This window comes from Cibotium barometz, chromosome 10, assembly GCF_041138505.1.
Source record: "Cibotium barometz isolate CiBa-2024 chromosome 10, ASM4113850v1, whole genome shotgun sequence".
In the NCBI taxonomy this organism is placed as follows: domain Eukaryota; kingdom Viridiplantae; phylum Streptophyta; class Polypodiopsida; order Cyatheales; family Cibotiaceae; genus Cibotium; species Cibotium barometz.
The window spans coordinates 58375161-58400611 of NC_141055.1; positions in this window are offsets into that span (position 1 = coordinate 58375161).

Here is a 25451-nt window from a genome sequence, read left to right on the forward strand (position 1 = left end):
ATCTGATTCACATCACATCTCATCACATCTATTCACCTCTCACATCTCATCATGTAAGATCCCTGTTCCCACCGAGCAACGGATTCGGGGTACTGGCAGCGGAAGTAGCGCTTCTCGCGGGGGACAGGGGTCCCACACTCGGGGCCTCGCCCACGGATATCCGGATAAGAGACTAATCCGTCGGTTGTTCCAAAACCGAACCCGGAAAAACTTCCTCTACCGGAAAGCACGGGCGATTCCACCAGGATAACTTTTTACTCTAACGTAGTCAAGATCATTTCTGATCGAGATGATCCGATTACATCTATAAGATACTTAGTCAGTTCAAGGAAGAAACTTGCACTTGGATCATTGGGATCAACGCTTTTTTCCCCATTCAAGAGGCACAGCCGTTGATTCCTATCCATAGAACAGTTTCTGTCCGGGATTTTTTTTTTCTATCGTAAAAACAAAAGTTTGGGTCTCGATTTACGGATCCATCAGTCCAGCCTAACCCCATCCAATCCCATGGGTTAGCCAACCGCCCAACCACTGTAGTGATGGGATCCAATTAAAAAATTTGGTTAGGTTTTGTCCCGGGTACCAAGGAAAAGAGTTCCAAGGCCCCCTAGCCGGATGTTCATGCAAAATAAAACTAGTCACACCACTCACACACCCAATATGAAATTGCCTTTTTTTCAACCAGATTCAACCAGTTTAAAACAATCCTTTAATAAAACCATAGTATCATTGATCACCATCTTCCAATTTATCCAATTGATTCTTAATTTCCCATCATTCCTTCATCAGAGTATCTATGGCATCATTGGTAACTAGAACGCTCAGGAGCCGTTTCGATAGTTCCTAGCCCATAATACTTGGCAATATAATCACTTAACAAGATGGACTCTCGTTGAAGATCAGCAAGATCAACCAACAGATCCATATAAGGAGCCATGGACTCATCCATTGAAGACCAGCAAGGTCAATCAACCAGATCCATGCTCGATTTCAGAAAACAACTCCAACTCTATTCCAATATCTTCCTCGACGCACGCGTGGGTATCCTAGGCAACCCAGAGCCCGAGCACCGTATGGTCAGCACCCTCTAGGATCCTTCGCAGGTAACCTAGCGCTTCACGCATAGGCCGCTTCCTTGGCCCCTCATCCACCGTACCGGAAGCTCACCATTTTAATCGCACCGAGGCTGGTCAAGACCTCGGCCGACCTTGCTACGCGAGACGTCCTTCATTGACTCCCCGTCAGCAGTTGCAACTTTACCATCACGACTTTAATCACAAGATGGTCAAAATGCTCCCCCCAGCATTCTTGACATAAAACAATCATTTACAAACAGCATTTACAAACAGTATTTACAAACAGTATTTACAAACAGTTTACAACACAATTTCTATTTTAACTTTCATTTTTCCACATTATCCTTTATCAATCTACATTACTTATTCCATATTCCATTTATATGTATACTCATCCCATCACATCATTTCTATCTCATCACTTCAGATTCCCTCACATCGCATATCGTATATTCACATCCATACATCCACATCTATATGCGTACATTCACATCTACATGCATACATCTACATCTCTATGCATACATCCACATCCACATTCACATTCACCTCCATACATCTACATCTACATGTATACATCCACATCTCCATTCACATCTACATCTATACATCTACATCTACATGCATCCATCCACCTCCACATCCACATCTACATCTATACATCTACATCTACATGCATACATCCATATCTCCATTCCCATCTACATCTATACATCTACATCTACATGCATCCATCTACCTCCACATCCACATCTACATCTATACATCTACATCTACATGTATACATCCACCTCCATATCCACATCCGTATCTATACATCTACATCTACATGTATACATCCACATCCACATCTATACATCTACATCTACATGCATACATCCACATCTCCATTCACATCTACATCTATACATCTACATCTACATGCATCCATCCACCTCCATATCCACATCTACATCTATACATCTACATCTACATGCAAACATCCACATCTCCATGCATGATAAAATTCTTTTAATTAATCTAGGATGATAGTTCCTAGAATATGGTAGAAAGTCCTCTTTTTATGCTTTGAATGAATTTATTTTATGCGTAATTTCTATAAAAATTTTGCCATAGCTCCGCTACTATGACTGATAAATCTCAATTTTTTTCTAAGGGATAAAGCTCATTATTAAAGAAATAATTAGAATGGTCTCTAATTGGATCATCAATCCATAATGGTCTCTAATTGGATCATTAAGAAAACAATTAGAATGGTCTCTAATTGGATCATCAATCCATAATGGTCTCTAATTGGATCATTAAGAAAACAATTAGAATGGTCTCTAATTGGATCATCAATCCATAATGGTCTCTAATTGGATCATTAAGAAAACAATTAGAATGGTCTCTAATTGGGTCATCAATCCATAATGGATTGAATCATCAATGTGCATAAACTAAAAGCATAGCAAAAAGCCATTAATTTGGCCTCAAGAATAGCTTAATCTTGGATTAAGGAAAAGCTTTATGAAAAGCTTCATTTGGATTGAGAATGGGTCATGAGTATGACCATTTCTTGAGTGAGAGAGAGAAATTATAAAAACCATTAGAATTTAAATATAAGTGGAAATTAACTTCTATAGCATTTATTAAATTATGTAACTCTTCACTACTATTCACCAATTAACTTCATTAGCATTTAAAAAAAACCATACCAATTAAACTTCTCAAGCTTGAGAGGGGTTGAGAAGAGAGAATCATTGAGAAATCATAGAAAAGATCGAAATTCAATATACTTACCTTATGATTTGCTTGATTCTTTATTCACGGTAGAGGCCCCCAACCAATCAATTGGTTTAGTATGTTGATGGAGCCACCAATGGGGATTGAAGAAAGAGAGAAGTGTCAAAAACTAGTGAATTATTAAAGAATTCACAGTTCTTGGCTTTGGTGGAGTAACATAGCATAAGACACTATATATTTTGGCTTAAATGGAGTAGAGTAACAAAGCATAAGACACTATCTAATTTGGCTTAGGTGGAGTAGAGTGACAAAGCATAAGACACTATCTAATTTGGCTTAGGTGGAGTAGAGTGACAAAGCATAAGACACTATATAATTTGGCTTAGGTGGAGTAGAGTGACAAAGCATAAGACACTATCTAATTTGGCTTAGGTGGAGTAGAGTGACAAAGCATAAGACACTATCTAATTTGGCTTAGGTGGAGTAGAGTGACAAAGCATAAGACACTATATAATTTGGCTTAGGTGGAGTAGAGTGACAAAGCATAAGGCACTATATTTTTTTCAACAAGGGGAGGCTTCTATTTATAGGAAAATTTGAGCTCCTAACCAAACAAACTGATTCTAGAATTTTCCAAGTCAGTTTGGTTGAATTTGGACTAGATTTGGACCTAGTTTGGTTACTTTTTGATTCGGTTTGGTTCCATTTTGATTTGGTTTGGTTCAAGAGAGATGAGAGATAAAAATATCACATTGTTTTTGAGTTTAAAACTCATTCAAGCATGTGAAATATGCACCTCCTTTAAAGAATTCCCCTTCCTTACATATGTGTCAAAATTTTATTGCTCATAGTTTTTTACTAATAAACCTTGTACATTTTCAACTCTTCATCTTATGTGAAATATGCACCTCCTTTAAAGAACTCCTCTTCCTTACATATGTGTCATAGTTTTTTTTACTAATAAGCCTTGTACATTTTCAACTCTTCATCTTATGTGAAATATGCACCTCCTTTAAAGAACTCCCCTTCCTTACATATGTGTTTATTTACTAATAAACCTTGTACATTTTCAACTCTTTATCTTATGTGAAATATGCAACTCCTTTAAAGAACTCCCCTTCCTTACATATGTGTTTATTTACTAATAAACCTTGTACATTTTCAACTCTTCATCTTATGTGAGCATTTACTCATTTTTGGGTATCTTCTTTTACAAATTGGATTTATCTCCTCCCTACACATGGATTGATGCTATTGGCCCATAGGAACCTTAATTGGACCATAATCTAAAAATTTCTGAAAATCTAGACCCTTAGACTAAGGTTCTTTATACTTATTTCCATTTAATTCCAATTGCACATTGGAAAATTCTTTTTGAATTTCTATTTCAAGGGAACTTATTTTAATAAGATGAGTTAATTTTCTATCCAAAAATATTCATAATCTGAATATTCTCTCTCTAGCATATTTTCTCTCTCTAGGTTAAAACAGCCACAAACAAGATCTCTTATATTTCAGAAAAGGAATTGATTACAGGGGAATATACTAGACATCAAAAAGGGGTTGGGGGAGGAATCTTACATTCTACCCCACTTAAAAAACGCGAGATGTCCTCATCTCGCAACTTGGGATAATTTCGCAAGGTGAACGAATATGAGACTTAGAGGAAAATTTTAATCAAGATTAACCACCAAGAAAAGTCTTAAAGAGAGCAAGATTCAAAATAAGAACAAGATTTAAACTTTATTCATTCTCGGAACTTATACAGTAAAAATAGAAGAACTCTTTACACTTCCATAAGCCCGTCCATCATATGGTCACAAAAGCAGTCCTCACAAGCTGCACAAGTATAGGGTAACTCATCTATGGGAATGATTCTGCTGGTTATTGCCGCACCTATCTCAGTGGTATGAGGTGATCTGACAAAAGGACCTCTGAGAGGCAAGCCAAAAACGGGATAAAGGCATATCTTCTCATGAGGAAGAAAACACGCCAATAAGAAGACCCGCTCAGAAAACCCAAGATGCCTTGATCTCATGACGCAGTAGTATCGGGGACCCAAACCCAAAGCTTCAATAACCATGGCCAAGCGGACATTGTTACGAAAGTGCTGCTGACCCCAGGGTGTTACCCTAGTTATGTTTTGATAGGTCCGCCATTTGGTCTGCGCTACAGAAGTTCCTAGGTGAGGAAAAAGTGAGCGCTCATACTGTTCTATAAAGTCTTTCTTCACAGACTCTCTTGCGTCTTGAAGGTGAGAAATCATCAGGGATAAAACTAATTCCTGTTGCCAAGCCATGAAGGAGATTAAGAAAGAAAGGAGATTGATGGGAGTAAGATTACTGTGAGCGGCAAGTAAAAATTACGACTTATATAAAGGAAGGAGCTAGCGTAACCTAGAAGCCAACGGTAACTTGCCACTGAAGTTTTACCGTCTTTCCATGATTTGAGTTTGACACATTTTTCTATAGAAGGCATTAAGAATTTTGAGATGAGGGAATAAAAGAAACTTGTAGGCTAAGTCACCTACTTTCATTGAATTCAGATATAAGGGTCACAATATCTAAGGGATAACTTCTTATACTCCCCAAGAGATAAAGAACTTCTTTTGGGCCGTACTCGAATGAAAACCAAAACCTTGGTATCCAAAACACCGATTCTCACTTCTGGACTCATTGTTCTAAAGCCTTAAAACAGGTGGGACTCCTGAGAAGTATTCTAGGGAAAGGGTCTTCCTTTTTTAAACAGAAACTTTCTTTTATTTTAGAGAGGGAATAATTATAAGATCAGAAAGGAAGATTCTTACCCCTGTATGCTTCGAATGTTGGGGAGGAATCTTACATTCTACCCCACTTAAAAAGTGCGAGATGTCCTCATCTCGCAAGGTAGAGGACAGCTCTTTTTCTTAAGATCCAATTTTATTCTGGGTTCCTTATATTCTGGTCAACCCAACAGAACACTGGGATAAATATCCCTTATATAGAACTCATCATTAAATAACAATTCATTCAGATCATATCATTCATATCTTTAACATGATAAAGGTCCATTAGACCGAAAAGTTTCCTTCGGAACATTCCTTCCCACGGAAATTTCAGTCAAGCAAGTTCTCAATTTGACATCCCTTAACTTGATCTACCGGTCAAGTATTAACAATAGCAATCTAACAGCACAACCCACTAATCTCATAGTGATTTGCTGAATTCATTATCATCATTCTAGTTATGAATATCATCACAGGGACTCGTCCCATTCCCCCTCATTGAGGTTTCATTATATTTCAACTAATTTTTAAAAATCAACATTTTTCAATCAGCATTTTCAATCAGCATCCAAATCAATTCATCAATTCTCAAACAGAATTAAAAATCATATCAATCACATTCGAAATCATCATCTAGATAGCATTAACGCTTATAATTTCAAGTCTTAGATTTACTCGTATATACTGTCAGTAAAGAGCTGCAGTATACTCTCGGTATATACGCGTAGTCACGGCCCTTGGAATTATAAGGTAAATAATATCATGTCTACGCCTCAAGCAAGTCAGGGATTCTATATAATCGCGGTACTTCTATCTGGAGAACCAATTACCAAATTATGAATTTCAGTTTGAATATCAAATTGTATGAATTATATCACACAATTATAATCTTTTTGTGTTTCTTGATAAATTTTTGACATATTTGTCTTCTCAGTTGATCTTTATTAACCAAATGCTCTGATACCAACTGTAAGATCCCTGTTCCCACCGAGCAACGGATTCGGGGTACTGGCAGCGGAAGTAGCGCTTCTCGCGGGGGACAGGGGTCCCACACTCGGGGCCTCGCCCACGGATATCCGGATAAGAGACTAATCCGTCGGTTGTTCCAAAACCGAACCCGGAAAAACTTCCTCTACCGGAAAGCACGGGCGATTCCACCAGGATAACTTTTTACTCTAACGTAGTCAAGATCATTTCTGATCGAGATGATCCGATTACATCTATAAGATACTTAGTCAGTTCAAGGAAGAAACTTGCACTTGGATCATTGGGATCAACGCTTTTTTCCCCATTCAAGAGGCACAGCCGTTGATTCCTATCCATAGAACAGTTTCTGTCCGGGATTTTTTTTTTCTATCGTAAAAACAAAAGTTTGGGTCTCGATTTACGGATCCATCAGTCCAGCCTAACCCCATCCAATCCCATGGGTTAGCCAACCGCCCAACCACTGTAGTGATGGGATCCAATTAAAAAATTTGGTTAGGTTTTGTCCCGGGTACCAAGGAAAAGAGTTCCAAGGCCCCCTAGCCGGATGTTCATGCAAAATAAAACTAGTCACACCACTCACACACCCAATATGAAATTGCCTTTTTTTCAACCAGATTCAACCAGTTTAAAACAATCCTTTAATAAAACCATAGTATCATTGATCACCATCTTCCAATTTATCCAATTGATTCTTAATTTCCCATCATTCCTTCATCAGAGTATCTATGGCATCATTGGTAACTAGAACGCTCAGGAGCCGTTTCGATAGTTCCTAGCCCATAATACTTGGCAATATAATCACTTAACAAGATGGACTCTCGTTGAAGATCAGCAAGATCAACCAACAGATCCATATAAGGAGCCATGGACTCATCCATTGAAGACCAGCAAGGTCAATCAACCAGATCCATGCTCGATTTCAGAAAACAACTCCAACTCTATTCCAATATCTTCCTCGACGCACGCGTGGGTATCCTAGGCAACCCAGAGCCCGAGCACCGTATGGTCAGCACCCTCTAGGATCCTTCGCAGGTAACCTAGCGCTTCACGCATAGGCCGCTTCCTTGGCCCCTCATCCACCGTACCGGAAGCTCACCATTTTAATCGCATCGAGGCTGGTCAAGACCTCGGCCGACCTTGCTACGCGAGACGTCCTTCATTGACTCCCCGTCAGCAGTTGCAACTTTACCATCACGACTTTAATCACAAGACGGTCAAAATGCTCCCCCCAGCATTCTTGACATAAAACAATCATTTACAAACAGCATTTACAAACAGTATTTACAAACAGTATTTACAAACAGTATTTACAAACAGTTTACAACACAATTTCTATTTTAACTTTCATTTTTCCACATTATCCTTTATCAATCTACATTACTTATTCCATATTCCATTTATATGTATACTCATCCCATCACATCATTTCTATCTCATCACTTCAGATTCCCTCACATCGCATATCGTATATTCACATCCATACATCCACATCTATATGCGTACATTCACATCTACATGCATACATCTACATCTCTATGCATACATCCACATCCACATTCACATTCACCTCCATACATCTACATCTACATGTATACATCCACATCTCCATTCACATCTACATCTATACATCTACATCTACAAGCATCCATCCACCTCCACATCCACATCTACATCTATACATCTACATCTACATGCATACATCCATATCTCCATTCCCATCTACATCTATACATCTACATCTACATGCATCCATCTACCTCCACATCCACATCTACATCTATACATCTACATCTACATGTATACATCCACCTCCATATCCACATCCGTATCTATACATCTACATCTACATGTATACATCCACATCCACATCTATACATCTACATCTACATGCATACATCCACATCTCCATTCACATCTACATCTATACATCTACATCTACATGCATCCATCCACCTCCATATCCACATCTACATCTATACATCTACATCTACATGCAAACATCCACATCTCCATGCATGATAAAATTCTTTTAATTAATCTAGGATGATAGTTCCTAGAATATGGTAGAAAGTCCTCTTTTTATGCTTTGAATGAATTTATTTTATGCGTAATTTCTATAAAAATTTTGCCATAGCTCCGCTACTATGACTGATAAATCTCAATTTTTTTCTAAGGGATAAAGCTCATTATTAAAGAAATAATTAGAATGGTCTCTAATTGGATCATCAATCCATAATGGTCTCTAATTGGATCATTAAGAAAACAATTAGAATGGTCTCTAATTGGATCATCAATCCATAATGGTCTCTAATTGGATCATTAAGAAAACAATTAGAATGGTCTCTAATTGGATCATCAATCCATAATGGTCTCTAATTGGATCATTAAGAAAACAATTAGAATGGTCTCTAATTGGGTCATCAATCCATAATGGATTGAATCATCAATGTGCATAAACTAAAAGCATAGCAAAAAGCCATTAATTTGGCCTCAAGAATAGCTTAATCTTGGATTAAGGAAAAGCTTTATGAAAAGCTTCATTTGGATTGAGAATGGGTCATGAGTATGACCATTTCTTGAGTGAGAGAGAGAAATTATAAAAACCATTAGAATTTAAATATAAGTGGAAATTAACTTCTATAGCATTTATTAAATTATGTAACTCTTCACTACTATTCACCAATTAACTTCATTAGCATTTAAAAAAAACCATACCAATTAAACTTCTCAAGCTTGAGAGGGATTGAGAAGAGAGAATCATTGAGAAATCATAGAAAAGATCGAAATTCAATATACTTACCTTATGATTTGCTTGATTCTTTATTCACGGTAGAGGCCCCCAACCAATCAATTGGTTTAGTATGTTGATGGAGCCACCAATGGGGATTGAAGAAAGAGAGAAGTGTCAAAAACTAGTGAATTATTAAAGAATTCACAGTTCTTGGCTTTGGTGGAGTAACATAGCATAAGACACTATATATTTTGGCTTAAATGGAGTAGAGTAACAAAGCATAAGACACTATCTAATTTGGCTTAGGTGGAGTAGAGTGACAAAGCATAAGACACTATCTAATTTGGCTTAGGTGGAGTAGAGTGACAAAGCATAAGACACTATATAATTTGGCTTAGGTGGAGTAGAGTGACAAAGCATAAGACACTATCTAATTTGGCTTAGGTGGAGTAGAGTGACAAAGCATAAGACACTATCTAATTTGGCTTAGGTGGAGTAGAGTGACAAAGCATAAGACACTATATAATTTGGCTTAGGTGGAGTAGAGTGACAAAGCATAAGGCACTATATTTTTTTCAACAAGGGGAGGCTTCTATTTATAGGAAAATTTGAGCTCCTAACCAAACAAACTGATTCTAGAATTTTCCAAGTCAGTTTGGTTGAATTTGGACTAGATTTGGACCTAGTTTGGTTACTTTTTGATTCGGTTTGGTTCCATTTTGATTTGGTTTGGTTCAAGAGAGATGAGAGATAAAAATATCACATTATTTTTGAGTTTAAAACTCATTCAAGCATGTGAAATATGCACCTCCTTTAAAGAATTCCCCTTCCTTACATATGTGTCAAAATTTTATTGCTCATAGTTTTTTACTAATAAACCTTGTACATTTTCAACTCTTCATCTTATGTGAAATATGCACCTCCTTTAAAGAACTCCTCTTCCTTACATATGTGTCATAGTTTTTTTTACTAATAAGCCTTGTACATTTTCAACTCTTCATCTTATGTGAAATATGCACCTCCTTTAAAGAACTCCCCTTCCTTACATATGTGTTTATTTACTAATAAACCTTGTACATTTTCAACTCTTTATCTTATGTGAAATATGCAACTCCTTTAAAGAACTCCCCTTCCTTACATATGTGTTTATTTACTAATAAACCTTGTACATTTTCAACTCTTCATCTTATGTGAGCATTTACTCATTTTTGGGTATCTTCTTTTACAAATTGGATTTATCTCCTCCCTACACATGGATTGATGCTATTGGCCCATAGGAACCTTAATTGGACCATAATCTAAAAATTTCTGAAAATCTAGACCCTTAGACTAAGGTTCTTTATACTTATTTCCATTTAATTCCAATTGCACATTGGAAAATTCTTTTTGAATTTCTATTTCAAGGGAACTTATTTTAATAAGATGAGTTAATTTTCTATCCAAAAATATTCATAATCTGAATATTCTCTCTCTAGCATATTTTCTCTCTCTAGGTTAAAACAGCCACAAACAAGATCTCTTATATTTCAGAAAAGGAATTGATTACAGGGGAATATACTAGACATCAAAAAGGGGTTGGGGGAGGAATCTTACACATCACCTCTATTCACATCACATTCATCCATCCATTCATTCACATCTATCTGATTCACATCACATCTCATCACATCTATTCACCTCACATCTCATCACCTCTAATCTTAGCACATCCATCCATCCATTCATTCACATCCATCTGATTTCATATCACATCTCATCACCTCTATTCACATCACATCCATCCATCCATCCATTCACATCTATCTGATTCACATCACATCTATTCACATCTCATCACCTCTATTCTCATCACATCCATCCATCCATCCATTCACATCTCATCACCTCTATTCACCTCACATCTCATCACCTCTATTCTCATCACATCCATCCATCCATCCATTCACATCTATCTGATTCACATCACATCTCATCACATCTATTCACCTCACATCTCATCACCTCTATTCACATCACATCCATCCATCCATTCACATCACATCCATCCATCCATTCATTCACATCTTTCTAGGATTAAGAGAGGCTGGAATGTAAAGAAGAGAAGGGGTGGATTAAGAAGAGTTTAATTAATCCGTTAGTTCCATCCATCCATCCATTCATTCACATCTTTTTAGGATTAAGAGAGGCTGGAATGTAAAGAAGAGAAGGAGTGGATTAAGAAGAGTTTAATTAATCTGTTAGTTAATCTTTCTAGTTAATCTTTCTAAGATTAAGAAAGACTGGAATGTAAAGAAGAGAAGGGGGTGGCCTTTTCATCAAGGCATAGCATTTGAATTTAATTCAATTTGCAAAACATAAAAATCAAGAGAACCATAGATTTAAAATTTAACAAGTAAGAGAATTAACTTACATAGAGCTTGTAAGCTCTCCTTTGGCTTGAGGGATTGAGGGTTCTACTCTTGTTTGAAGCAAGAGTGGCCACCAATTCACTTTGGAGAGGATTAGGCCAAAAACAATTGAAATATTAAAAAATTCAATGTAAATGGCTTAGGACGACAAGAGCAGAGTAACAGTGCATAAACACCATTAAGCTTTTACAAAGGGGGAGGCTTCTATTTATAGGAAAAAGTGAGTTTCTAGAATTTTGCAGATCAGTTTGGTCAATTTTTTGGGTCAATTTAGCTTACTTTTTGGATCTAGTTGAAACAGGAGAGAGGAGAGATGAAAATATCTCATTACTTTTGAGTTTAAAACTCCTCCACACGTGAAATAGGCACCTCCTTCATGAGGGGAGATTCCCACACTGAGGTGTCAAAAATGTATCATTTTCTCTAAATATATCTTAATTTTTAACTAATAAACCTTGTACTCAGTCAACTCTTCATCTTATGTGAGCATTTACTCATTTTTGGAAGTTTTTCTTTTATTCTTTAATTTATCTCCTCCCTACATTTGGATTAATCTTATTGGTCCATAGGAACCTTAATTGGACCACAATCTAATTTTTTTGAAAGTCTGGACCCTTAGGCTAAGGTCCTTTTTTACCTATTTTCAATTAATTCGAATTGCACATTGGAAAGTTCTTTTTGAATTTCTGTTTCAGGGGAAATCATTTTAGACACTAGGAGGATTTTTATATCCCAAAATATCTCAATTTTGAATTACCTCCCTCTAGATATTTTTTCTCTCCCGGTCAAAACAGGGTAAAACAGGATCTTTCTTTTATTTCTGAGAGGGGAATAATTATAAGATCAGAAGGAGAGGTTCTTACACCTGCACACCTCAAAAGATGGAGGGAGGAATCTTACATCCTACCCCACTTAAAAAATGCGAGATGTCCTCATCTCGCAAACTAGAGGACAACTCTTTCCCTTAAGATCGAACTGATTATGGGGTTCCTTATAGTCTGGTGAGCCCAACAAAATCTTGGGAGAAAGATCCCTTATATAGAACTCATCATCAGATTATAATTCTTTCAGATCATATCATTCATATCAAACACAATAATGGTCCATTAGACTGAAATTTCCATCTAAACAGTCCTCCATGGGAATTTTCAGTTATACCGATATTTAATTTGACATCCCTTAACTTGATCCACTGGGTCAAGTGTTAATAGTAACAACCAGTCATCACAATCCACTAATCTCATAGTGATTTGTTGAAGTCATTAACGTCATTCCAGTTACAAACATCATCACAAGGACTCGTCCCATTCATCCTCATTGTGGTTTTGCTCAGCTTATCGCTTTTCAACCAAAACTCAAGAATCATCATTTTTCAATCAGAATCCAAATCAACTCATCAGTTCTCAACCAGAGTTTTTAAAATCATATCAACCACATTCGAATTCATCATCTGGATAGAATTTTTGCTTATAATTTCAAGTCTTAGATTTACTCGTATATACTGCCAGTAAAGAGCTGCAGTTATACCCTCGGTATATACGGGTAGTCACGATCCTTGGAAATATAAGGTAAATACCATCATGTCTAGGCCTCAAGCAAGTTAGGGATTCCATGCAATTGCGGTAATTCCATCTGAAGGCCCAATTACTAATTTATGAATTTCAGTCTGAATATCAATTTGTATGAATTTCATCACACAATTACAACCTTTTACTGCTACTTCATAAATTTTTGACATTTTTAGCTTCTCGGTTGATCCACATTCGCCAATTTGCTCTGATACCAGCTGAGAGATCCCTGTCCCCACCGCGCAACGAATTCAGGGGTGCTAGCAGTGGAAGTAGCACTTCTTGCGCGGGGTAGGGTCCCTCACTCGGGGCCTCGCCCACCACCACGGATATTCGGACAAGAGACTAATCCCTCGGTTCTTCCAAAACCAAACCCGAAAAAACTTCCCTCGCCCGGAAAGCACGGGCGATTCCTCCAGGATAATTTTACTCTAACGTAGTCAAAAGCCTTAACTAACTGATCTGATCTGATCGAACCCGTAAGTCCCATAGTCAGGTCAAGGAAAAGATTGCACTTGGATCATAGAGACCAACGCTTTTTTTCTCATTGAGAGGCACATCCGTTGATTCCTTTCCATAGAATAATTTTTATCCGGGATTTACTTCATCTATCGTACCATAATAGAATTGAGTCTCATTTTAGGGACCCATCAGTCCAGCCTCAGTCCCGTGTACCCAACCACTGTAGTGATGGGATCCATTTAAGAATTTGGTTAAGTTTTGTCCCGGGTACCAGGGAAAAGAGTTCCTAGGCCCTGTAGTCGGATATTCATGCAAACTTAAAACTAGTCACACCACTTACACACCTAATATAAAATTGTCTTTTTCACAGAATCAACTGTCTCAATCATTTAATGAAACCATAGTGTCACTGATCATAATCCTCCAAAATATTTGAATCCTAATTTCCAATTTTTCCTTCATCGGTGTACCTATTATGGCATCATTGGCAAACCAGAACGCTCACGACTTGTCCCCTCATGGGCTTTTTTTATAGTTCCTAGCTCATAGTAACCGGCAATATTTTCACTTATAAAAATCAAAACGGAATCTCCGTTGAAGATCAACAAGATCAACCAACAGATCCATATAAAAGAACCATGGACTCATCCGTTGAGGATGTAATATACGGAAGCTTCAGAGAAGGATTGGTACTTCAAAACTCAGAAATTAGCACTCTTTTCGCGACACGGAATTAATGCACAAACTGAAAGGAGATGTGCAAAAAATAGAGAAAGAAGGGGGAGATGGAGAGGAGGGTCCCAATTACCCTCTGTAGGGACCCCACCAACGGATGGTGTATTTGCTTTATTAGAATGATGTAAATCTGAAAACAAATACAGAAAACTTGACCTTTTCTTGGCTGGAAAATCCTGCCCTTGACCTTCAGAAGTCCACCCCTTTGCTTGGCAATCTCCTTGGCTTGACTGGCCCTTGATTGGCTTGAGCACTTGGTGAAAACTGAGATGAATGATGGGATTATGGCCTCCACTATTTATACTCCTCCTCAGGAGCAGTCGGCCAGCTGAAAAACAGGCTATGTCCCACGACTGGTGAAAATTCAGCAATAAATGCTGAATTAAATCCCAAAAAATACTGCCTTTTTTTCCTAACAGACTGAAAGTGATGCGCTTGCTTCTGATTGGCTGGACACCACTTTTGTCCACAATCCCAAGGCTGGGCAGCCTGTATGGGCTGCCCCCATACATGCCCTACAGCCATCTAAAGGCTGTATGCTCCTGAAAATAGCCTTATCTTTGCCCTAGGGCTGTCCCACAACCCTTCCATGGCTGGTGGGTCTAGCTTGGGCCTTCCTGGCCCTCATGGGGATGGTTTCACACCATTCCCATGCCCATACTAAGCTCTGGGGTAGCCCTATGGGCTGGCCCCTTGTCCTAAACCTACTCTACTCAGTGATCTGGCATCCGGTACCATACCAGATACACAGAACCACTGACATCATTCTAGAGGGAGACTCACAGCGCGGACTAGCACTGTTTCATGTGCAGGACAGTGCACACCTGACCTTAGACTCCTGTGCAAGACAATGCACACCTGACCTCGGACGACTGAGATGGATCCCTGGCTGACTCGTCCGGACTGGGCTCACATGGGACCAGTTCACCATCCCAGGTCCTGCACCTTCTGTACAGAAATGTCTACGTGGCATCCAAGTGCGGGATGCACGTGACATACAATCCGTACCTGGTGGTACCCACTCTTTAAATCCAGTTTGGAGAACACCTTTGCTCCATTCAGCCTCTCGAGAATATAGTCAATTCGAGGCATCGGGAATCTGCTCTTGATAGTCAGCTTGTTGAGTGCATGATAATCGACACACAACCGAGAAGACCCATCTTTCTTCTTGACAAACAAGATCGGTGCTGCAAATGGCGACACGCTGGGGCGGATGAAGCCAGCTTGCAACAATTCTTGGAGTTGGCGGTCCAACTCCGATTCCATTGGCTTAGAAAGGCGATACGAAAACTTGCTCGAGGGTTCTGAGCCTGGGAGGAGGTCAATCCTGTGATCCTCCGGTCTAGACGGGGGGAGCTGGGGAGGGAGACTGTCCCAAAGAAAAATCTTCTGGAACTTTTCATGGAGAACCGAGTACTTCTCGGAAGCACTGGCCACCGTCTGGGCTGTCTGGATGTAAATCATCGCACACTGTGCGCCTTTCCTGACTGCTCGCTTAGCCTGCAACAAGTGGCTTATGAGCGAAAAGTTTGGAATACCTGGCTCACACTTAATGGTCACCGGGGTGCTCGACACATTTCGATTGATTTGAAATGTGTGCTTGTCCCACTTGACATCAGGAAGAAACTTGTGAAACCACTAGATACCCAAAATTATGTCTGCTCCTACAAGAGGGGCAACCATAAAGTCACGCACAAACTCGATGCCCTGAATCACTAGCTTAGCACCTAGAGCTTCATACTTGACGCTCGTTGTCATACCTGTGCTAAATTCCTCAACCTGTTTGTCCACCGGAGTCAGCTCGAAATGGGCACGCCTAGCGGCCTGTTCCGTGACCACATCCTCCGTGCTGCCTCTGTCAAACAAGACAACGACTCTCTGGCCCCCTATGTAGCCAAAGAACTTGAGCAATTTGTTGCGCTCATACTCCTGGTCATGGGAGCCCTTCTGCTTATCTTCGAGCTCCCGGCTAATAATTGCTCCAACTGAAGCACCGGGAGTTGAAGAACTAGGGGTAGCCGCTGGGGTCTGTGTGGGAGCTGTGCTCACCACGAAAGCTGTGGAGGCGGCGGCGGCCTTTGGAGGCTTCTTCGGACAATCCCGAGAAGTATGTCCTTTTGTGTGACAAAAGAAGCATCTACCCTCCTTCTTGTACTGAGAAAGCTCCTCAGCACTCAACTTGCCACCTGTCTTGCCTGCCTCCGCTTTCTGGTCTGGAGTAAGCTTAGACGCATTGTTCGAGTTCTTGGAGCCAGAGGCTCTCGGGCTCTGTCCTGGGGAAGACCCCATCTGGTTATGGCTTTTGTCCCCCGAGGCGTTAGCCTTGGGAGAAGCCGGCTCGGAAGTCTTGGGCTTGCCACCATTGTGTTACATTTCTGCACTCTGCGTAAGCGAGAGTGCGTCCTCAAAGGTGGCTGGCCTAAACATACGCACCTCCCATTGGATTTGCGTGTCCAGGCCATACAAAAACTGCCCTTTCTTGTCCGTATATCAGATAAGCCTAATTGCAGACACAAGGTTGAAATTTTATTGGCAAACTGAAGGACTGGTTGCGCGTTCTGACGTGCTCCCCTCAACTCATCTTCGAGTCGCTCAAGGTAGTGGGGCGGTAGAAACCGCTGCTTAAGGTCGCGGACGAACTCGTCCCACACATAAGCTGCCATACCTGCTCTGGTGTGGGCATGAGCCCATTGACTCCATTAAGGAATGGCCTCACCTTCCAAGTACCAACTAGCTAAGATCACTTTGTCAGTATCTGTTTTCCTAACTACGGCAAAGTAAGCTTCAAATTGATGTAACCATGAATAAAGAGTTGTGGGATCGAGTTTACCATTATACTTACTGAAATTCATTTTCTCAAGAAAATGATTCGAGGGCGCCGCCGATGTCAATCTGGCGTCCAAAGCTCTTAGGTAACTCTCGTGTTCCATGCGTTGCATGGCATCATCTTCTCGTTGTCGGATCTCCAATGCACGCATCTGCAACTCAAGCAAGGAGCTTGGCTGCGGTTGTGACCCCGCGAGAGGGTCCCTGTGTGACGAGGATCTGGTATCTGGGATACAAAAGGAGAGGGAGGAGGAGATGGAAAACGCGACGCTGGAGAGCGAGAATGCTCCTGCAGAGCCAAGATCCGCGCCTTTTGCTCATCCCAACTTGGCCGTCTGGTTTGCAATTGCTCGCATCATCTGTTGGAACATGTCTGTGACACTCAAGCCGGGTGTCCTAGCTGGGCTGCCTGGTGCCCTCTGGTCCCATGGTTCTGGTTCTCTCTCGTCGTCGTTCGCCGAAGCTCGCCATCCACTATCTGAGTGGGAGACTTCCAGAGGCTTCCGGAACGCAATCTGACCATCCACTATCTGTGTGGGAGACTTCCAGAGGCTTCCGGAGGCTATAAACAACCGTCCTTCGCGAGGGACAGGAGTCACTCCAAAAGGGGTAGTCCACCGGCGTCTTAAAACCAACCACACGAGCGAGAAAATTTTCTGGTTTTCTTTGCTGAATCTTTGTCCTTGAAGTAGGCTCTGATACCACTGTAATATGCAGAAGCTTCGGAGTGTTGAAATATACAAGTGAATAGGGTGTGTGCGGGAACAAGCCCTTGGTTAGAGGCTGTAAAAGAGAAGATGTAAATGTGAAAGAACCTATGAAAAGGTGAGAAGAATCTTCGGAGTGTTGAAATATACAAGTGAATAGGGTGTGTGCGGGAACAAGCCCTTGGTTAGAGGCTGTAAAAGAGAAGATGTAAATGTGAAAGAACCTATGAAAAGGTGAGAAGAATCTACTGGGAGAGAATAAAGGGTAGCATGAGAAGATTTAGGAAGTGTGGAGATATTCTGGGAAGTGTGGAGTTATTCAGGGAGATATTCTGGGAAAAGTGAAGAGGTGGAGAGAATCAGGGAAAAGAGGTAGAGTGAATCATGGAGAAATCAATGGGATTAGATGCTTGATGTACACTCTATAAATTGAGGCATAGCCCTAATGAGAATTTGCTGGTTTTTGAGTATCCATGCCTACATTAATCTATTTGCTAATTATTCACTAATTACGTCTTAATCATTTATTAATCACTTTGTTATTGATGTTGATTCTAGTGTTTGATCCACCATAGCTCATCATTATGCTCAAATTTTAACATGGTATCAGAGCCATGCCTAGAACCAATCAGATTTATGAGCCCATTAGTTAATTAATTAGGATTAGTAGATGATTAGCAAAAAAATCAATTTTTTAGTGAGTTTTCACTTCTCCCCTTCACCCCCAGCCAGTGGAGGATCTCTAGCATCTTGCACACATAGAATTAGGGCATAAGCTTCTAGAGTATGGTAGCTAACATCCTTGGCTTCATGCTCAGCAAGACGGCGCAGCAAACCGCGTAGAAACGAAGGAGAAATCGACGATGAAGTCAGCACGTTTTTTCCTGAGTAAACTGCAGATTTCTCCTTGCTCAAATCAAATTGCTTCAATTCCTCCTAGCCCAAGGGGTAATCAAGCATGCTCTACAAGCTGGTGAAGACAGAATTCAATTTCATCAAGTCTACATTGAGATCAAAGCTCTTCATCAAATCTGTAGGTGACTTGGTAAAACAGAGATTAAGCTTTCATTATTTGGTCAAATCTTGTGTTTCTTGGCTTAATCCTCTACTAGACTCATTGCTATTGATGCCTTTGAAAGCATTTGAGCTCATTTGAAGTGGAAGGCACCAGATCTGGACTCCCCGCATACTTTGTTTTTTGCACACAAAACAGAGCATTAATTTGCTAATCAGTGATTAATCAGTGCTAATCACTGTATTTTGGTACAATTGAGGGTTCAAATTAACCATTAGGTATCTGATACAGATCCCTATAACTTTAGATTTCAAATCGGAGTTGGTTTGATACTCCAACCATCCCGTACAAATTGGTTACCCTCAATTTAATGTAATTTTTGGTGATTTTATGCTGATAAAATTGTTGTAATCATCTATTAAACACCAGATTGCGTTGTAAAAGGGTAGACACTGCCCTTGAATCTTGAAATTGGATCAAGAGGTAAGACCCCCTTCACATCACCATGAGTTCAGCACAGGAAATAGCCAAATTTAATGGGGAACAGTTTTATAGATGGCAGACAAAAACCATGTATTTGTTGATGAGGAAAAATCTGTGGGGATTAGTTGAAGGGAGAGATGAATGCCCAGAGAGAGGGGAAAATGAGTGGAAGAGTAGGAATGAAAAAGCATTGGGACTTATTGCACTCAGTTTAAATGATGAAATCATTCATCATATCACAGGGATACAGTGGGCAAAAGATGCATGGGATGAACTCAATAAATTATTTGGTACACAAGCAAAAAATTCAAAGATAAATCTATTAATGCAATTCTACAAATTGGACATGAAGGAAAGTGAACCTTTAATCACACACTTGAACAAATATAAAAGCATTAAGCAACAGCTGGCAGCTATTGGCAAAAAGGTAGAAGATGATGAAGCATTAGCTGTACTTCTGAAGAGTGTGGACAAAGGAGATTATGAAAACATTGTAGCAACACTAAAGAATGTACCTGAATTGAAGATACATGAGATAGAAGCAGCTCTACTGGAGCAAGAGAGCAGAGGCAAAGAGAAGAAAGGGCTCGACTCAACAACAACAGGAGAGGAAAAAGCATTCTTCACCCGAGGAGGATTCTCTCGAGGACGAGGACGAGGAAGAGGTAGAGTAGGAGGGAGGACCTTCACTTGCCACAAATGTGGAAAGCCAGGACACATGGCGAGAGACTACTATACAGCAAACCTAGTGAAGAAGGAACGACATCGGCAAACTTCATGGAGGCTCCAAGGGAAGTGGAGTCAGATCATCTTTTCTGAGAGAGAGAGAGAGAGAGACCCCACAACCCAATGTAACCTGCCCCAATAAAGTAAAACCACCTCTGAGCCACCGATGATGTAGGCCACGTGGTAGATGTATGTGTGAGCACTTTAGTCAAGGTCGCGGGCACTTATAGTAGCCTTGGACACATAGAGAGAGAGAGTGTCAAGGACTATGGAGTTTAGGGACTTGAGGCACTAGTCGCGGGCTATCAAGTAAGAGGGAAACTTGATACAGGGTCCAGGTGTGCTAGGATTATTCACTTGAGGGGAGGTGTTGAAATATACAAGTGAATAGGGTGTGTGCGGGAACAAGCCCTTGGTTAGAGGCTGTAAAAGAGAAGATGTAAATGTGAAAGAACCTATGAAAAGGTGAGAAGAATCTACTGGGAGAGAATAAAGGGTAGCATGAGAAGATTTAGGAAGTGTGGAGATATTCTGGGAAGTGTGGAGTTATTCAGGGAGATATTCTGGGAAAAGTGAAGAGGTGGAGAGAATCAGGGAAAAGAGGTGGAGTGAATCATGGAGAAATCAATGGGATTAGATGCTTGATGTACACTCTATAAATTGAGGCATAGCCCTAATGAGAATTTGCTGGTTTTTGAGTATCCATGCCTACATTAATCTATTTGCTAATTATTCACTAATTATGTCTTAATCATTTGTTAATCACTTTGTTATTGATGTTGATTCTAGTGTTTGATCCACCATAGCTCATCATTATGCTCAAATTTCAACACGGAGAAGGATCGGTACTTCAAAACTCAGAAATCAGCACTCTTTTCGTGACACGGAATTAACGCACAAACTGAAAGGAGATGTGCAGAAAATAGAGAGAGAAGGGGGAGATGGAGAGGACACAGTATTGGGTCCCAATTACCCTCTGTAGGGCCCCCACCACGGATGGTGTATTTGCTTTATTAGAATGCTGTAAATTTGAAAACAAATACAGAAAACTTGACCTTTTCTTGGCCGGAAAATCTTGCCCTTGACCTTCAGAAGTCCACCCCTTTGCTTGGCAATCTCCTTGGCTTGACTGGCCCTTGATTGGCTTGAGCACTTGGTGAAAACTGAGATGAATGATGGGATTATGGCCTCCACTATTTATACTCCTCCTCAGGAGCAGTCGGCCAGCTGAAAAATAGGCTATGTCCCACGACTGGTGAAAATTCAGCAATAAATGCTGAATTAAATCCCAAAAAATACTGTCTTTTTTTCCTAACAGGCTGAAAGTGATGCGCCTGCTTCTGATTGGCTGGACACCACTTTTGTCCACAATCCCAAGGCTGGGCAGCTTGTATGGGCTGCCCCATACATGCCCTACAGCCATCTAAAGACTGTATGCTCCTGAAAATAGCCTTATCTTTGCCCTAGGGGGAAGGGCTATCCCACAGCCCTTCCATGGCTGGTGGGTCCAGCCTGGGCCTTCCTGGCCCTCATGGGGATGGTTTCACACCATTCCCATGCCCATACTAAGCTCCGGGGTAGCCCTATGGGCTGGCCCCTTGTCCTAAACCTACTCTACTCAGTGATCTGGCATCCAGTACCATATCAGATACATAGAACCACTGACATCATTCTAGAGGGAGACTCACAGCGGGACTGGCACTGTTTCATGTGCAGGACAGTGCACACCTGACCTTAGACTCCTGTGCAAGACAATGACACCTTGACCTCGGACGATTGAGATGGATCCCTGGCTGACTCGTCCCGGACTGGGCTCACATGGGACCAGTTCACCATACCAGGTCCTACACCTTGTGTACAGAAATGTCTACGTGGCATCCAAGTGCGGGATGCACGTGACAGAGGAGGACCAGCAAGGTCAATCAACCAGATCTATGCTCGAATTCAGAAAACAACTCTTACTCCTTGTTCCAATATCTTCCCCGATTCACGTGTGGGTATCTTTGGCGACCCAGAGCTTGAGCACTGTATGGTCAGCACCCTCTAGGATCCTTCGCAGGTGACCTAGCGCTTCACTCATAGGCCGTTTCCTTGGTCCCTCATCCATAGTACCGGAAGCTCATCATCTAAATAGTCAAGACCTCGGTCGTGACCTTGCTATGCGCGAGACGTCCTCCTTTGACTCTCCGTCAGGTGTTGCAACTTTATCAGATTAGGTCTCCACGACCTCATTCTCAAGACGGTCAAAATGCTTCCCCAATATTCTTGACATAAAACAGTTATTTAAAAACAGGTCATAAATACAGTTTCTATAACAAACTCTCGCCTTTTCATATTGTTCCACATCAATCCACATTATTTAAATCACATCCATTTCATATGTATTCCCATTCTCATCCAATCACATCATTTTCATCTCATTACATCTTTCCTCATTTATCCTCATGAGATCTCATCCACTCGCATCCACATCTCATCACATCACATTCATTCACATCTCACATCACATCTATCTCCATTTACATCACATCACATTCATTCATATCCATCACATTCATTCGTTCATATCCACCACATACATTCTCATAACCATCCCATCACATACATTCTATCCTTATTATATCACAACACTTCCATCCACATCATATCTCATTCATACACATCTCATCTCATTCATCCACATCCATCCAATCATTCACATGTACAACTTCTCACATCTATTCATACATTCATATCTATCACTTCACATCCACATATATTCATGTCACATCATATCTCTTTACATCACATCACATTCTTTCACATACACATCTATATCCATTCTTTCACATACACATTCACATCCATTCTTTCACATATTCATTCACATACACATTCACATCCATTTTCATCACATACATTCACATCCATTCTTTCACATACTCATTCACATCCATTCTTCACATACACATTCACATCCATTCTTCATATATACATTCACATCCAATTTCATCACATACATTCACATCCATTCTTTCACATACTCATTCACATCCATTCTTCACATACACATTCACATCCATTTTCATCACATACATTCACATCCATTCTTTCACATACTCATTCACATCCATTCTTCACATACACATTCACATCCATTCTTTCACATACATCCACTCACATCCCATATCATTCATTTACATCCCATATCATTTACATCCTGATTCACATTACATCACATCTCATCCATTCATTCATATCTATTTGATTCACATCACATCTCATCACATCCATTCACCTCACATCTCATCACCTCTATTCACATCCATCCATCCATCCATTCATTCACATCTATCTTATTCTCATCACATCTCATCACATCTATTCACCTCACATCTCATCACATCTCATCACATCTATTCACCTCACATCTCATCACCTCTATTCACACCACATCACATCCGTCCATTCATTCATTTACATCTATTTTATTCACATCACATCTCATCACATCTATTCACCTCACATCTCATTACCTCTATTCTCATCACATCCATCCATCCATTCATTCACATCCATCTGATTCACATCACATCTTATCACATATATTCACCTCACATCTCATCACCTCTATTCACTTCACATCCATCCATCCATTCATTCACATCTATCTGATTCACATCACATCTATTCACCTCACATCTCATCACCTCTATTCTCATCATATCCATCCATCCATTCATTCACATCTATCGATTCACATCACATCTCATCACATCTATTCACCTCACATCTCATCATCTCTATTCACATTACATCCATCCATACACATCTATCTGATTCACATCACATGTATTCACCTCACATCTCATCACCTGTATTCTCATCACATCCATCCATCCATCCATTCACATCTATCTGATTCACATCACATCTCATCACATCTATTCACCTCACATCTCATCACCTCTATTCACATCACATTCATCCATCCATCCATTCATATACCTGATTCACATCACATCTCATCACCTCTTTTCACCTCACATCTCATCACCTCTATTCACATCACATCCATCCATCTATTCATTCACATCTGTTTGATTCACATCACATCTCATCACATCTATTCACCTCACATCTCATCACCTCTATTCACATCACATCCATCCATCCATTCATTCACATCTATCTGATTCACATCACATCTCATCACATCTATTCATAGAATTTAAGAGAATTCTAATTTTGATATAAAAATTCTTTAATGAGAATAACACTTTTGAAATAAAAATAATTCCTTTATGCATCTTTCTATGCATAAAAACCATTTTTAATGAGAATAACACTTTTGAAATAAAAATAATTACTTTATACATCTTTCTATGTATAAAAATCAATTTTAATAATTAATATCAGTGATATCCATGCATATTCATAGGTGAATATGTACATGGAGTAATCAGAATATTTCTTTTAGATGCAAAAATGGTGGGAATTACTCTTTTGAAATAACATAAAAATAAACTTTTTTTCCACAAAATTCTGAAAAATTTTACCATAACCTCCTTTGTACGGCTGACCATTTCTCATTTTTATCATTCTTTAATTGACTTAAATTAACCCAAAAAAGTTAGATTCATAGAACTCTAATCTACATAATTTTCTAAATTCAAGAGAGTAAACAATAAGAAGAGTTTAATTAATCTTTCAGTTAAACTTTCTAGGATTGAGAAAGGCTGGAATGTAAAGAAGAGAAGGGGGTGGCCTTTTTATCAAGGCATAGCATTTGAATTTAATTCAATTTATTGCAAAACATAAAAATCAAGAAAACCATAGATTTAAAATTTAACAAGTAAGAAAATTAACTTACATAGAGCTTGTAAGCTCTCCTTTGGCTTGAGGGATTGAGGGTTCTTTTCTTGTTTAAAGCAAGAGTGGCCACCAATTCACTTTTGAGAGGATTAGGCCAAAAACAATTGAATTATTTAAAAAATTCAATGTAAATGGCTCAGGACAGGAGCAGAGTAGGGGGAGGCTTATATTTATAGGAAAAACTGAGCGTCTAACCAGCAAACTGATTCTAGAATTTTCTAGATCAGTTTGGTCAAATTTTGACCATTTTTGGGTCAGTTTAGCTTACTTTTTGGATCTAGTTGAAACATGAGAGATGAAAATATCTCATTATTTTTTAGTTTAAAACTCCTCCACACATGTGAAATAGGTGCCTCCTTTATGAGGGGAGATCCCCACACTGAG